The following is a 15,921-nucleotide window of genomic DNA, read 5'->3' on the forward strand; positions in this document are numbered from 1 at the left end:
CCTTTTCTTCAACTTCTTGCTTGTGGTGTCTATCTCTTTAATTTTCTCGTTTGCCTACTCCGCTTTTTTTCTGTTTCGTTCAGCTGAAGCTGCTGTGCTGCAAAGTTTTTATTCATCATGGTCAGTTGCTGGTTAATACCATCGAGTTGTTCCATCACCGGCTTGAGCATATCTGCCAGGAGTTTGAGGACATCTGCTCCCACTTCCGGTTTCGGACTCTGACTGTTCGGCTTCGATTTAAACTTTCTCTGCTGGGCCGCCATCTTTCCCATTTTGTTTACAGTTTCTACTGCTTCCATGCAACTCGGAAAACTTGCCAAAAACTTCACAATTCAGATAAGTCTCTCAACCCACTTTCAGTTTACTTCCTCCCCTCTCCCCCTTCGTGTCCGTTAGCCGCTCATTCGCATAAGAGGCGTCCCTCTTTGCAATCCTCTTTTTTCAACAGCGGGGGGGGGGGATCGCTTTGCAAACTACACCGTTTTATTCAGAACTCACATTCATTGTCGGTCAGGTTCTCTGACCACTCTCGGTTTTACGCCATTCCGCTCGATCTCTGGCGCTTGCCCCGGTCAGTCCAGCTTGTGCCCAAAGGCCACTCAGCGACTGGACTGTCAGGGCGAAGGGGAGCCTCAATTCTCCAGCATTACGCCATCGAAGAGGCTACCCCTCAAAAGCCCCCTGGCCTGGAGCCTATCACAAAGGCTCCGCGGGGGTGTCACTTGAGGTGGCACCCCTCCAGGCCGCTGGTGTGTGATTCGCCCTCCCCCGTTATGGGGAGAGCGTCCGCCATCACTGTTCCATAGACCGGAAGTCCACCCTCACAGTCTCTTTACCCTTTCATAACCATCTCTGTTGAAATACTTATCAGCCCCTCCGTTTCTTCTTCATAATTCTCTCCCATTTCCACCAACCTTTCATAACACACAGCTGCTATTTGTTTGGTTGTCAGCCCCCCCACCCCCACCCACTTAAACATAATGTGATCAAGCAAGGTGAAACTTTCAATTGGAAGTCAACTACAGCTGACCTATTTAGCAGTTGTACTGGAGCGTGCTGGCAATAGTTTCCTTGCAGAAACTTCCTTTGCCTGAGGATGTTAAACAGAGCATGAGAAGAAGAGTCAAGGCTTTACTATCCAATAAGCTATATTGCTAAAGAAAACTTAATTGCTTCAGCTCCGCCGTAGCAATCAACAAAACATGCAGTAAGCTGGAACCCAAGCAGATGTGAGGGATACTTTTAAATTTCTCTTAAGAGAAGTAACTGTCCCTTTAAGCTACACCCCCTTTAGAACGATGACCAGGACCAGAATGGGATGGGCCAGCTTTATTTACTTCATTTATCCCACCACCACCTTTCTCCCCAATAGAGAGAAGCATTTTAAATTGATCTCCTCTCCTCCATTTTAGCAGCTTCCATCATTCTGTTTACTATTTTGCCCTCGCAATAACCCTGTGGAGTTGGTTAAGCTGAGAGTGTATGCCTGGCCCAAGGGTCACCCACCCAGGGAGCTTCCACGGCAGACCGGTGGTTTGAATCTGGATCTCCCAGATCCTAATCTGACACCACACCATACTGGCTCTGAGTAGAGTCTACACAGGACTGTATCCACAGGGGGGGGGGGCTCTTGGGGGCAATGCTCCCTCCCGAATTTGTCCTGCTCCTCATTTCCCCTCACCCAGGAGGCGGAGGGAGCCTGGGACAGACATGTGACATCCATTCTTCTGAGGGTTCCTGTGCCTTTAAGAGCACCATAGCCATCTTTGAAGAGCCACATAGGAAGAGCAAGCTTCCGTGCCAAGCCACTCTTAAAGGTACAGAAACCCTCTGGGAGGGGGAGGTCCTGTAGTCGTGCTGGGCTCTGCAAAGGCGATCAGTCCCCCTTCTCCTGGCCCCCGTCCACCCCCAACTCTGCTCTGGGCTGTCCAATCGGCCCGAGGAGGGCTGGGCTGGGCTGCAGCGGCTCCAGTGAGGGAAGGGATCCTGGAGGAGGCAGCACCCCCCCCCCAGCTGCGCCATTCAAAGCAAGCCAGGCGCCTCCGCTGCTGCCCTTTGTCCCAGCAGCGCCACCCCTTCCTTAGGACTCCCTCTCACAGGCAGCAGTGGTGGAGTGGCAAACACTCCTCCAAAGACCCCTCGCACTCCTCCCGTTGCTGCTGCTCAGCAGTGGTGGCTCCACTGCACTAAACTGCCCCCCCTGTTGCCCCCTAACAAAATATTTCTGGCTACAGGCCTACATCCACAGCCAATGTCATGGCTGCCAGGGCCCCGGTCCAAATGAAATGGCCCCTGAAGCATTGCCCGCACTGCAGGGGCTGCCTGGTTCAGCCTGCGCCAAGTCATTCAGGGCACTGCCTACTGGGAACTTTCTCAGTCAGTGAGGGGGTTTCTGCCCTTCTCTTACACCCTGCTTATTCAGTTGATAAAATAAAAAGTTCAGCTTCTCCCAAACTAGCAGAAAAGCCTCTTTGCCCATGCATAAGTAAAAAACACTTGGATCAGCCAAGATATGATCTTTCCAGCTGAACTCAGCTTTGCGGCAGACTGCCAAGCCGGCCCAACGCGGCCATTCCTCGCTCCTCCCCCTCCCTTACCAAACACAATAATCTATTTACACAGGGCAGAATGCTCTCCTATTGTCTGCCAATAGACAGACATCGTTCGAGGGCAACTGTCAACTTCTTCATTGTAGCGCTAGAACCGAGCAGCCAATAGCTGCAGTCCCCTCTCGCTCTGCAGTTTAATTGAGAAAAAAAAAACCACACACACACAAAGAGTTATTGAGTAAAATCAGAATTTCTGCATACTGCAGAAAGATCACAAATAGAGAGAGGTCAGTTCTACCCCCACAGAGGCTACATTAGTTTAGAAGCTGCCAGAGTACGTTCACAATTTATTGATTTGATTTCTAGTCTTCCCCCACCCCCCGCAGCACAAGGCTCAGGGTGGGTTACAACAATATGATAAAACACAATACATTAAAATAATTAGGCATAATAATAATAATAATAATAATAATATCCAAGTACCATCATTCATGGTGCCATTTAACACCACTATTCCTGAGTCAACTCCACATATGTGTACAGTACATGGTAACTGATATTACGGGAGGTGGTGGGCAGACGGACACATGCCAGGGGAGGTCAATGCTAATAGAGCTCTGCCCCCTCATCCATCACTCATATGCCTGGCAGAACATTTCCGTTTTGCAGGCCCCTGTGAAACTCCCTTAAGTCCCTCAGTATTCCACCAGGCTGGCACCAGAGCCAAGAAGGCATTGGCTCTGGTTGAGGCTAAGCGAACCTCATTTGAGCCAGGGATCATCAGCAAATGTTGGTCCATAGAGCGTAATCCTCTCTGACAGCCTTACCGGGAGAGACAGTCCTGAAGGTATGTTGGTATTTGCCTCCTTGGGGCAAAACAATTGGCCAAAATGAAAATACAGCTATTGTTATCAAGACCCTTGCATATATTTTTGTTAAGCATTTTCTTTTTACTAAAAACTATGTTGCCACATGTTCAAAAGATTTTATAAATAAAGCCAAGCATTAGACTTATGACTCACATCCCAGACAGACATTTAAGCTGCTATAAGGAAGTATCTGCTTAAACAAAGAGATTTCCCCCCCCCACCCCCATTACTCCTGCAGAAAGTACACCACAGAGCCAAGATCTAATTTCACAGTATGCTGGGAAAGTACCATTCTTGCTCAGCTGTAGGGGTGTATAGCATGAGTCCCATTGCAGAACATTGTTTTGACAGAGATACATGAATCAGAGTGGCATTTGATTTAAGCCAGTAGTTATGCAATGGAGAATGACCAAGTTTTCAGTTCCTCAATTTGGAAGGCTGGAAATAACAGCAGAACCCTTCCTTCAAGCGGACAGCCGTCAATGATTTGACCCAGTCAAGCCTTTCATTTTTAGTTCCATTTTTAGTTCCGACAGCTGAGCTCATGGGTTGTGATTAGAGTGTTGGACTAGGCTCATAGAAACCCATGCTGGAATCCCCACTCTGCCAAGGAAACTGACTGGGTGACTTTAGGCTAGTCACACACTCTCAGCCTGCATAAAAAAGGAGAAATGGGAGAATGCTGCAAGCCACTATGGGTCCCCATTGGGGAGAAAAGTGTGGCATAAATGAAGGAAAGAAACAAGCTTCATATTGTGATGTTGCACAGAAATGCTCACACTTCTGCAGACCACCAGAGCGATAAGGCTCAAAGCTCTATTAAAGCCTGTTAATGTCAGCCACTGTTCCCAGAAATATTCTACTTGCTTAACAGTCACTAGTCTTCTTCCACTCAAAAGTATTTGCAAAGCACATCTGCTTTCAAAGCCCAATTACATTCCAAGCAATAGCAATATTCTGTCCTTCACATATACAATATTCTAATGCCAATGATCAAGTACATCCAGGGGTCATTTCCTGCGGGAGCGCACAGGAGCAGAGCTCCGGCAGTAAGGAGCCCAGGGGGCGGGCACATGCAACAAGCCCCGCCCCCTGCTCCCAGCAGCCCTCAGTCGGGCCACGAGGAGCAAGAAGCAGCCAGGTAAGTTGCAGAGCCCCCCCCCCCGTCCGGCCTTCAGGTACAGACTCTCCCTCCTCTGTGAGGGCAGATCTGCGTGTTCTCCCCCCCCCCCAAAACCTAGAAATCCAAAACAACCCAGGGAGAGCGGTGGATACTGCCTTCTGACACACTTCTGGTGATGTCAGGGTGTGTGGCATATGCAAATAAGTTATGCTAATGAGCTCCTGCACTTCTTTTTCTACGAAATGACCCCTGAATACATCTCAACCACTAATCAATGTGGCCAGGCTCTGGACCATTTAAGCTGGCACGCTAAATCTGTGTGTGCATTTTCAACAAGTATCATGAGGCATTCTGACAAGCGGCTATTCCCACAAGCCTTCACATTGTGCAAGACATGTTTCATACCTATTTCTTTGTCAATGGAAGCATCACAAGAATCACCCTTTAGGCCAGTGGTGGCAAACCTATGGCACGGGTGCCAGAGGTGGCACTCAGAGCCCTCTCTATGGGCACGCGTGCCATCGCCCCAGCCAGGCCCAGACCATCATTAAAGTGTCGAATTCTCTGCCAAATAATTTTAAGTAAATGAAAGCATTTGGGATTGCTTTCCTTACTTTGTTTGGATCATCTTAAGTTAATGTATGAGTTGTTTTTTCTAAAGTAAAACCTCAGTATTCAGGTTAAATTGCCGTGTTGACACTTTGCGATAAATAAGTGGGTTTTGGGTCACTGTTTGGGCACTCGGTCTCTAAGAGGTTCGCCATCACTGCTTTAGGCTATTCACGAGGTTTGTTTGAAGGTATCAGTGCCTTGATACCCTTGATAAACAAGCATACCTAAGATTAGCTGATCAACAGAACTACAATCCATATGCAGCGAAGCCTTTAGCTATCCCACAGACTTTCTTCTTAGTCCCATTTGTGACCAGTTCTTAGTTACAAGCTTTTTCTTCTTGAACAGAAGACCTAGAGAATGCACTGGACCTCACTTCATTCCTAATAACCGTCACAGTCAAACAAAATCTCAAGTGTTGCTTCTAATGTGTTTAAGTGCTCAAACAATCAGTCCTTGGCAGCACATTACTTCCAAATTCCAAGGAATTCAGCATCAAATTAAATTCTAAAGCCAGCATCTGAGTAGATCCTTATTAGAAAAGGACAACACGACTTTAAGCAAGTTAGGTCATAACTTTGAGGAACTGGCACTGTGAAGCTCATGTCATAGTGATGAGAGCACTATCTGCCTGATGGTACTCTTGCTGTTCAAATAATTCTGCAGGTTGTCCACAAGGAGAATGTAGTGTTTATAAATGATACATGATCAGTCTCTTCCCTAATGGGCACACAGGAAGTCTGTACAGGGCATCACCCAGAAACCAAACCATTAACAAGAGTCTTATATGATACAGTCAATGCAACACATTTATTTTACAGTCTGCCTTTCTCACTGAGACTCAAGGTGGATCAGAGAAGCTGCTCGCTGTGCATTTTGTTTTAGGGTACTTCTACTGAATAAGCGAGTAATCCATCTGTAGTTGTTGGGTATTACAAGTTGAAAACACTCAGTATATCTGGGGTTAAATGTTTGTTTATGTTACTCACAGGAAGTCACATGTTTCTCATGTAACGAATGTTCTTTAGATGGAGAAAGCCCGGGAATTTTCTCCCTGATCTAGGGATTTGATTGGGACTAAAGTGTCAAGATATATTACCATTTTATGGCTTCTCTTCCCGTCTTTGTTTGGTGTTCTGAAGAACAAGAAGAGTAGCCATAATCACTCTCTTCTAGTTTTGTCTTTGTAGAGTAAGGATGTAGCCGATTATTCTCTGTTGTTATTTCCATCCCAGTTACCCTTCCCATGCTAGAATTTAGTAAAAACTTTATATTTTAATCACACATGGACTCTCAGTCTGAATTATTTTACTTTGGCTCTGCTGGACTAATTTATCTCTGCTAAATACCATTTTTTCAATATCTCAATATCACCCAACAGTAGTTTGGCTGTGGATACAGCTAAGTACCTATACCGCTATAAAAGAAAAAAAATCAGGAGTTAACTTAAGCCATTTTCAGATCACTTTCAGCTATGAACTACAGTGTTACTTTGGACTTCACCCTCCCCTAACTGAGGACAGGAACATTTGGGTTTTGGTAATAACTTGCTCCAGTAGGCCTTTGGACTCCTCTGTTGTCTCCAACATATGTCACTCAACCCTCTAGTGGTTCTTCAAACATTCCTCAGTGAAATAAATTTAACAGTTCCTCCTGGTAAGGAGTATCTGTTAATCAGAAACATTTCTAGCCAAGAATAAAGATGTAAAATACCACAACAGGCTTCACTTCACAGTCTCAAGCAAGGAAATGTTGGACCCATAGAGCTAGTCTTGTACGAGCCATTCCAACTCCAGAACCACATTCCCAAAAGGTCTAGCAAAGCACCAGTTTAATGTAATGTTTGAGAGAGTTCCACTAAATTATCCCACCTTACTGCAAAAGTCTCCGTCTCTGCAGTATTTTTAGAATTTACTTGGAACAGCCATTAGCCTGTTTTCAGAGCTGCATCGATCCAGTCTATTACCATTAATTTTAGCCAAATTTAGAGTGTTAAACACAAGGGCGATGGCTCGGTTGCCATCTCCTCCGGCCTTCCCACAGTTTGCCCTCCTCCCCATGCCAAAAAGGTAAACCTGTAAATGCTTGGAGGGGGGAGCAGAATACTATAGTTGAACCAATAGTGTTTAAGAAACAAAGGAAGTCAACAGAAACAAAACAAAACCCTTGGGGGCATGTACCCAAACAGTAATAGGCTTGTAAATGGGATGTGGTGGCCCTTAATAGGGCAGCACAAATACCTCTTGAAGAAGATTGCTTAACACCACTGCCTTGTCCTCCCCCCCCCCCAATGATGAAGATGAGGGAGAGAGAAGACAGGCAATTCCACACCTTGACAGCTGCAGAATAATTAACTAGCTTAGCTATTTGTCTCAGTTTTGGCAACAGGAACAAAGCCTTCTTGGGCCCCACTTCCCAACGCTACAGGGCAACTTCTAGAACAATCCCACCATTAGGCATATCTCCACAAAAACCCAATTCCAAGCAGACCCAGGCTGAGAGCTGAACTGTGACAGAGCTGAAGACTCCTGCAGGCACAATCACACCTGTCACAGGTTCAGAGGGCAGCGGACTGCAGTAGAACAGCTAGCTTCAAATCCAGTAGCATCTTTGAGTCGAACAAGATTTTCAGGATATGAACTTTCAAGAGTCAAAGCTTCCTTCATTTGAATCTAGCTGTATACCTGCAACACTGTCAGCGCACTTCCCTACAGAGCTGTTCAGCACAACCCCATCTCAGCTAGGATGCAGGATGAGAGCCCACACAGCTAGGAAAGGAGGGCGTTGAAACACCCCCCCCCCCCAAGGAAATCGACTGGGAACAGGAAGTGGGCTGCGAACCTGTGCTCCTTCTCAGGGCCAGAAAGCATGCCTTCTCTCTTTCAGGTGTCCCACATCCTCCAAATAGGATGACAGCGGTTTGAACAAAGATGATCTTCCCTGAACAACAAGGCTACACAATGCAGCAAACAGTCCATTTTCACCACCCTTCCGAAGAAAGGCGCTTCCACGCCTTCCAGGAGCATCCAGAGCAGGAGACTTCAACCTTCCCTGACCGCCCTCAGCCTATCGCAAAAACGGGGGGGGGGGGGGGGGGTCCCATTCCAAAAAATGTTGCACCCTATTTCTCCCCCCCTCACTTCCTTCTCCATAATTCTGCCTTTAAAAAAAAGTTTTCTCCTTTGAATGGTGGTAACCAGTGTTCCCTCTAAGCTGAGTTAGTGTGAGCTAGCTCACAGTTCTTTAGCCTCCGGCTCACACATTTTTGTCTTGGATCAGGAAGGAGGGCTCCAGAGCCAAGTAATTTATGCAGCAGCCAAATGGCTCGCTCACAATTTCAATGCCCAGTAGCTCACAAAGTAGAATTTTTGCTCACAAGGCTCCATAGCTTAGAGGGAACCTTGGTGGCAACGAATGTCTTCTGGCTCCAACCCACCTCAGGGAGGCGTCACAAACCACCACCACCACCCAGGTAAGGACCAAAAGAGAGCTGCTGCGTACCCCGCGATGATTACTCCAGCCTCCCCCCAGCCCCTCTCCCACCACAGACACCCCCCCCCCCAAAGAAAGGGGCGGGGGGGGGGAGGAAAAGGGAAGCGGCTGCCACAAGAGCTCCCCGCAGCACACCTTCCACAGCCGGATCCAAGAGAACGAGCCGAGGTTTTACTGCAGCGGCCGTCGAAAGCCCCGGGAAGCGGGAGCCTCTTTGCAAGCGGAGGGGTGGAGAGACCGACCGCTCGCTCGCTCGCTCGCTCGCCCGGCAGGCCTCTGCGTAAAAACAACAATCGTCGTCATCCACACCGAAGGCTCCCGCTTCCTTTCCCCGGACTCGGCTTCCCGCCCTCTCCGCCCCCCCCACCCCCACCCCGCCCGGGGCTGCAGCGCAGGCTGCTCGCCGAGCCCCCTCTGCCTGCCCTGCTGTCACGCAGAGCGATCGCGGCAGCCTCTCTGCAAACGGGCAAGACCCGGCGCCGCCTCCCCGACCCGCGGGCGGACAGGCGGACTGATGACCACCGAGACAACGGCGGCGGGCTCAACCGCCGCTCCCACCCACCTGCTTTCCTCTCGTCGCCAGGCCCTTCCTCCCCGCAGCCAAGCGACTCTGCAGCGGGAGCGCCCGGCCGCTCCTATTTAAGCCGCCCGCAGAAGAAGAAAAAAAAAAAAGGGCGAAGGGGGTGGGTGGGGAGAGGGAGCAGCCGCCGCCGCAGCAGGAGCCAAGCGTGGCTGCGTAGTGTCGCGCCCGCCTTTCCTGGCAACCGGGAAGGCGCTAGGACCCCGTCCGACGCTGGGCCTGCGCGGCTTCCTCGCCGCCCGCCGCCAATAGGAGTCTGGGTGAGGAGAAGAGGAGGCGGAGAAGCAGAGCGACAGCGCTGAACGGCGGCGTCAAGGACGCCACGGGGGAGCTGTGGGGCGCGCTGGTGGATGTGTGCCGGCGGCCCGTGAATGTACAGGCGGGACGGCACTTTGCGCAGTCTCAGGAGCTCTCTCGGTGCTGCTGCATCATCACGTATTTGCGGAAAGGAGCTCCGGCGGCGGGAGATTCAAATCTGCCTCCCGACCCTGGTGTCCTATCCGAACAAAAACACCAGCTTTTCTGAGCTACATTAAAACAAGAGTCCAGGGGCACCTTAAGGACTAACGACGTTTGTTCCAGTAGGAAAGAGCAGGAGTCCAGTAACACCTTCAAGACTAACAAAATTTGTGGCAGGCGGGGTTCCCTCTAAACTGTGGAGTCCTGTGAGCAAAAATTCTACTCTCTGAGCTACTGGCATGAAAGTTGTGAGAGAGCGATTTGGCTACTGCATAAATTAGTTAGCTCTGGAGCCATCCTTCCTGAGCTAAGACAAAAATGTGTGAGCCAGAGGCTAAAAAACTGTGAGCTAGCTCACACTAACTCAGCTTAGAGGGAACACTGGCACTGGCAGGGTATAAGCTTTCCTGAGTTACTAACTGCTCACTTTTGCAGATTTGAAGAAGTGAGCAGTGACTCAGGAAAGCTCATCCCCTGCCACAAATGTTGTTAGTCCTTAAGGTGCTACTGGGCTCTTGCTCTTTCCTACTGCTACAAACAGACACTAACACGGCTACCCGTCTTGATCTAGTATTTATTCCAGCGTGAGGTTCCGTGGCTGCATCCATGTATCTTTGGATATTGTGCTATCCTGGTGCTATAGCAGTCATTCACAACTGGCTTTTGCTGTGTGGACTCCAGGTGAATGGTTGCTATAGGGCAAGGGTAGTATCCAGTCACGTGTGGATGTAGATCAAGATGGGTAGCCGTGTTAGTCTGCCTGTAGAGTAGGAAAGAGCCAGTAGCAGCTTAAAGACTAACAAAATTTGTCGTAGGATATAAGCTTTCGTGAGTCACTGTATCTGAAGAAGTGAGCAGTGGCTCACGAAAGCTCACCCTGCCACAAATTTTGTTAGTCATTAAGATGCTATTGAACTCTTACCCTTTTCTACTGCTCTGTATGGGTGTGTAAGATTTCTTCCACATGGGTTGTTTACCCCATCTTGGAAGATATTGGGAGACAGCCACCCCCCACACCCCCGCTTCCCAACAGCATCCTGGTGCTTACATGCTGCTCCCAGGTTTTCCTCATCATTCCTGCAATATTTCTCAACATTCTTACCCGCAGTGTTTTGGAAACAATTGCAGTTAGTCTGGAGTGGTGCCCGTGTGGACGGGAAAGCACATCTTCCTGTTCCTGCCCTCACCAGCACTGTCATCCTTGCCTGTGCCCCCATCACCTGCAGTAGCCACCCACCACCACCACCACTGTACAGCTTTTTTGTTTTTAATGGCGGTTGACATTGCGTCAGACCTCATAATTCCCAGCTTTCAGTTATGAAAAAGTAAATGCAGGGATATGCCTTTCCTTTTATTCCTCTGTGAATAAAGGGGTAGAGATGCACTTTTAAAAAAGAAGAAAGCTGGGATTTCTGTGGACATGTTATAACACTACAGCAATGGTCAGTTTAAAAATAACAACAAAAAGCCCCCCGGGGAGGGGGGAATGGCCACTTACAGGACGGAGAAAATGCAGGCAAAACTGCCATGTGGATGCCATCTTGTTGCTGCATCGTCGTATCACTACAGGAACAACAGGAAAGCCACACAAAGCTCTACCCTTGTGGAAGACTGCACCCAAATACTATTATGTATTGTTTCTGTCATTATGTGCAGTAGCGATTATTTGTAACTGGATTATTTTATAGATGCAGAAAAAGTCAGCTGCTCTGCTCCAAATATACTCAGCAATGTCTGGATGTACCTTCATGGTAAGAGGGAGGTCAAACCAGTGCTCTGTTGAGTGACCACCTAAGAATTCCACAAAAGCCAACTTGTGTCCCAGGATGGGAAGAAAGTCAAGATATAAATGGAAGTGCGAAAATAAAATCCTAGCTAGCAGCATCATTCTAAAGCATACCCTAAACCAATCAAATCCAACATGCCATATACTTAAAGGTTATCAAATACATTTTTTATTTTATCCTTCCAAGGAACTCAAGAGTGGTGCACATTGTTCTCTCCTTCTCCATTTTACCTTCATAACAGCCCTGTGAGGTAGGTTGGGCTAAACAGAGAATGACTGGCCCCAGGTCACCCAGCAGACTTCATGGCATAGTGGGTGTCTCACAAAATCCTAGTCTGACACTCCAATTATAGCATCACGTTGGCTCTCAGATTACAGCTGTGTGTTTAATTCAGGGGGACTTTTGAGTAAAGATGCTTAGAACGGAATTGCCTACTTGGAGGTGTTTTACTGAATTTAACAAGATTCTTTTGATGTTTCAGTTAGATTTAACCCTCCTCAGGTTAAAATGCATGAGATAGGCTCACGGGTGTCACTGATTCCAGTTTATGGTGTGAGGGCTGTGTGTGTGTGTGTGTGTGTGTGTGTGTGTGTGTGAAGGGCATCAAGTCACAGCCAATTTATGGCAACCCCTTAGGTTTTACAAGGCTAGAGACAAATAGAGATGGTTTGCCTTTGTGTGCTTCTGCAACAGCAACCCTGGACTTCCTTGGCGGTCTGTCTCCCATCCAAGTACTAATCAGGGCTGACTCTGCTTAGCTTCTGAGATCTGATGAAGTCAGGTTAGTCTAGGCCATCCAGGTCAGGGTGGGGTTAGTCAGAGAGGGCTCAAAGTTAACGGCCAGGAGCAAGAGATGTAGGCAAAAAGTCAAACTGAAATGGAATTAGAAGAATGCCTGCATCAATATTAAAGGTCTATTCTGAAACCAGTGTTGGATTTCATTCACACATGGCCACACACAAAATGCTACTATTTTATAATACCCTGAGAACATTTGTATTCAGTGGGCTAAATGTGCCTTTAGAATTCCATGATTAGAAGGCTCTATAAGCTGACCTATGTGTGTATTTGTGAAATACAGCCAGATTTTAATAATCAGCACAACTTCATCATGTTCACTCCTCATTGCTACATATTCTCATAGGACTGGTTTCAAAATCCCCCATCTCTCTTTACTATTTCTAGTTAGATACACTTACTGCAATTGTTTCCTGGTTGTTTCCTTTCTTGAGGCTATAAGGATATTGCTGAATGTTCATCTTTAAATAGTAAGTATGTTGATGACATTTTTATGCAATATGACATTTTAATTTTGCAACATTCAGAGGAAAAATGGTAAAATTGCTATATTATGTTACTCAAATGAATATCAAAATGTCATAAGATAAAAATCAAGAACAGAGAACAGAGACTACATACATTTGATTAATAAAAAGTCCAAGTAATGCATTTCGACTACATTACACAATAAAACTGTAATGCTAAACACACATAAAGGCTATATAAGGCTGCTTACATGTGGTCAGGATTCTCTTTGTTGCTTTCATTGTCAATTAACGCAGAGGCAGAGGCATTCGCAATGGAGCTTCCACAAGGGAGTTTTCTGTACACCTTCTTCCATCAGTCTCTCGTGCTGCCATTTTCCCTCTGCTGCACCAGCAAATGACTTTTTAAAAATATCAATAATTTCTGTAGTGCTATAGCAATTGCTGATTTTTAAAAAATGTTCTCCAGTGGTGCAATAGGGGAAATGGTGGCTGCAAGAGCAGGGAAATGGTGAGGACAAGAAAATGCACACCTTTCTTTCCAGGGGGCATGATAACACATTTGGACTGTTCTCTTTCCAAAAGATTGGAGCAAAGCAGGTTTGGGAAAGAGCATACCGAGGAAAAGGAAGACCCAGTAAAAGGAGTATAGCACATGTATGGATGCTCCAAAAAGAAGCACTCCAGCTTGGAATCTGAAGCGAAGTTAAACCTCCATGTGGAAGCATCGCTTTGCATGGTTCTTATTTATTTATTTGTTTGTTTGTTTGTTCGATTTATACCCTGCCCTCCCCGCCAGGGTGGGCTCTTGGAAATAGCTCTCACTAAGGTCAGTGGTAAATCTGCATAGGACTGCAGATTTACTTGGAAGTACATTATAATTAATGAGACTTATTGTGCACATACAATTGTTAAGAGTAATACATATTTCTCAATGCATGGGGGGTTATTTGGGGTTTTTTGCTTCTGAGTTTCATGTTTTTAAATTTGGAATTTTTGGCAAAAACTGAAGCCATGGCAGAAGAGAATGTGTTTAGAGTACTTGGAGTATAGATAGGAGCAGGGAGCTGTATGGAGTCCTGAACTTTCTGACCAGCCTCTTTTCAAGCTTTCACTAGATTCTTTATGATTGTGACAGCAGAATCTTGATTTATATATGGAACTGGAAATTCTGAAGCAGTTAATCAAACAGCCCTTGATCCAGTTTATTACTATGAATAATCTTGTATAGAAAAAAGGGAGGTCTTTTTTATTTGCAGAAGGATATTGAGGCCGGATATTCATGGCTAAACAAGGACATTACTCTAAGTAGCCAAAAATTATGTTCAGCCCCTGAATTACACTGACTCTGTGTATGGTCATGGTGCCTCTTACATGCTACTAAAAGATTGTATTTAGATGTGTTATAGAAAGAAACACTAACTTTTGCTGTCTTAGCTATAAAGCACAACGATAAAAAGAAAGAGAAAACATATAGACAAGACTAGGTACATACCAAAAACAGACTACAAGTGTTTTATGTTAGCAAAACCTCATGACAATCTTTTGCATTAGCATTAACAAACTTTTCTCTTTTGCTTGAGCATTAACAAACTGTCTATGTTTGGCAGCAAACAGAGCAAAATAGTACAAAATTTTGGTTGATAACCTCATTGAAGAGGAAGCTCAGGTCTTTCGTATATTTATCAATAAAACATTCCAGTTAAAATAACTTATTTATGGTGGTGATTTATAAATGACAATGCAAAATAATAATGACCCACATTTTCCACTTCTTTGTCACCACATAAACATACCCTGTCACTGTCGAAATCTCTAACTGGAAGGGGGAAAGTAACTCGAAAATATTGGAACATTTCCTACAGAGAGATAACGTAAGGGAGAGCGGGAACAAGAAAGGAAGATCCACCAGTTTTCAGTTCCTGGTGGATTTTCCACGGCATTGACAACAATTTTACCCAAGCATAATAATTCAACCAAGTCTGATTGGAGCATTTTCACCAGTGTGCAATGAGGCAGCAGAGGAAGATACAAAATCAGATGGGACCCAGGCAATAGCACCACATCATCAGAAGGTGGATTTATCAAAGAAGTGGTTCTCAGATGGAATGCAGAGGACAACATGTAAATACTCACATGCTAATCTTTGTTTATTGTTAGATAATATGTATTTGTCATTTTGGTCTTAAAGGCGTACTATGAAAAAAAGGTAGTGTCCTCTTCCGGGTAAAAATTAATCCATTCAACTGTGTGTATCATTTTACAAAAAATAAAAACAGGCTGGTCTACTTTTTTATTTACATTTCCCAGAGTATCATTCACTCAGAAGGCTTAGAGAAGCCAATGGAAGAAGTCTAACCTTACTTAATGCTAATATCCCCATTCCTGACATGTAGGAAACCAAAAATGGCTTAAAGGTTACCCACATAAGCCTGTAAAGTGCAATGCAACTGACCATAAATGGGGGAATGCCTTCCCAGAGATGCCTGCCAACTGTACTCACAGAAGCCAGGAAGTGACATCGAGGGGGCTGGCTTTATGTTGTTTTCTTTTTTGTATTCAGGGAAGAAGTGCAGTGCAGGGTGCTGGTTCAGTTCCATGCTCCTTGGGGTAGGGAGGCAGCAGTATTGCTCCAGTTCAGTGCAGAACATTAGATCATCATGTGGAAGGTCCCAGATTCAACCGCTGGCATCTCCCGACCTAAGGATCAGGTGGTAGCTCAAATGAAAGCTCTCTGCCTGAGACCCTGGACAGCAGCTGCAAGTCTGAGTAAACAGTACCTGACTTTGATGGATCAATGCTCAGCTTCAATATAAGGCAGCTTCATGCAGCTTCCCAGATGGTGCCTCAAATGAGCCTTCTGTTTCAGAACTTTTCTCTCAAGGACAGTTCTTGAAAGAGCTCTCTCAGCCCCACTTACCTCACAGGGTGCCTGTTGTGGGGAGGGAAAGGGAAAGGAGTTTGTAAGCCGCTCTGAGACTCCAAGTGAAAGGCGGGGTACAAATCCAATCTCCTCCTCCTCCTCCTCCTCCTCTTCTTCTTCCCTCAAGGAGGCCTGCTAGGCCTCAGAACAGAGAGCAGAAAGAGTTGCAGGGCAGTCCCCATGTTCCTTCTCCTCCCCTCTGAGAGCACTTTCTTTGCAACTTGGAGGTGTCCTATCTGCTCCTCCTTGGCCAGTGTTCCTA

The 15,921-nt window shown here is 46.3% G+C and overlaps 1 protein-coding gene across 1 annotated transcript in view; it reads right to left on the bottom strand.

Moving 5' to 3' along the window:
* ACSL1 (acyl-CoA synthetase long-chain family member 1) overlaps positions 1 to 9,269 on the bottom strand; it is a 52,937-nt gene extending 43,668 nt beyond the window's left edge. The window contains exon 1 of the mRNA XM_015418694.1: positions 9,208 to 9,269. The gene's annotated coding sequence lies outside the window, so the exon portion shown is untranslated. The remainder of the gene's footprint in view (positions 1 to 9,207) is intronic.
* Positions 9,270 to 15,921: the final 6,652 nt, after the last annotated feature.

This window comes from Gekko japonicus, unplaced genomic scaffold (genome assembly GCF_001447785.1).
Source record: "Gekko japonicus isolate JY-2015 unplaced genomic scaffold, Gekko_japonicus_V1.1 scaffold663, whole genome shotgun sequence".
Classification (NCBI taxonomy): Eukaryota; Metazoa; Chordata; class Lepidosauria; order Squamata; family Gekkonidae; genus Gekko; species Gekko japonicus.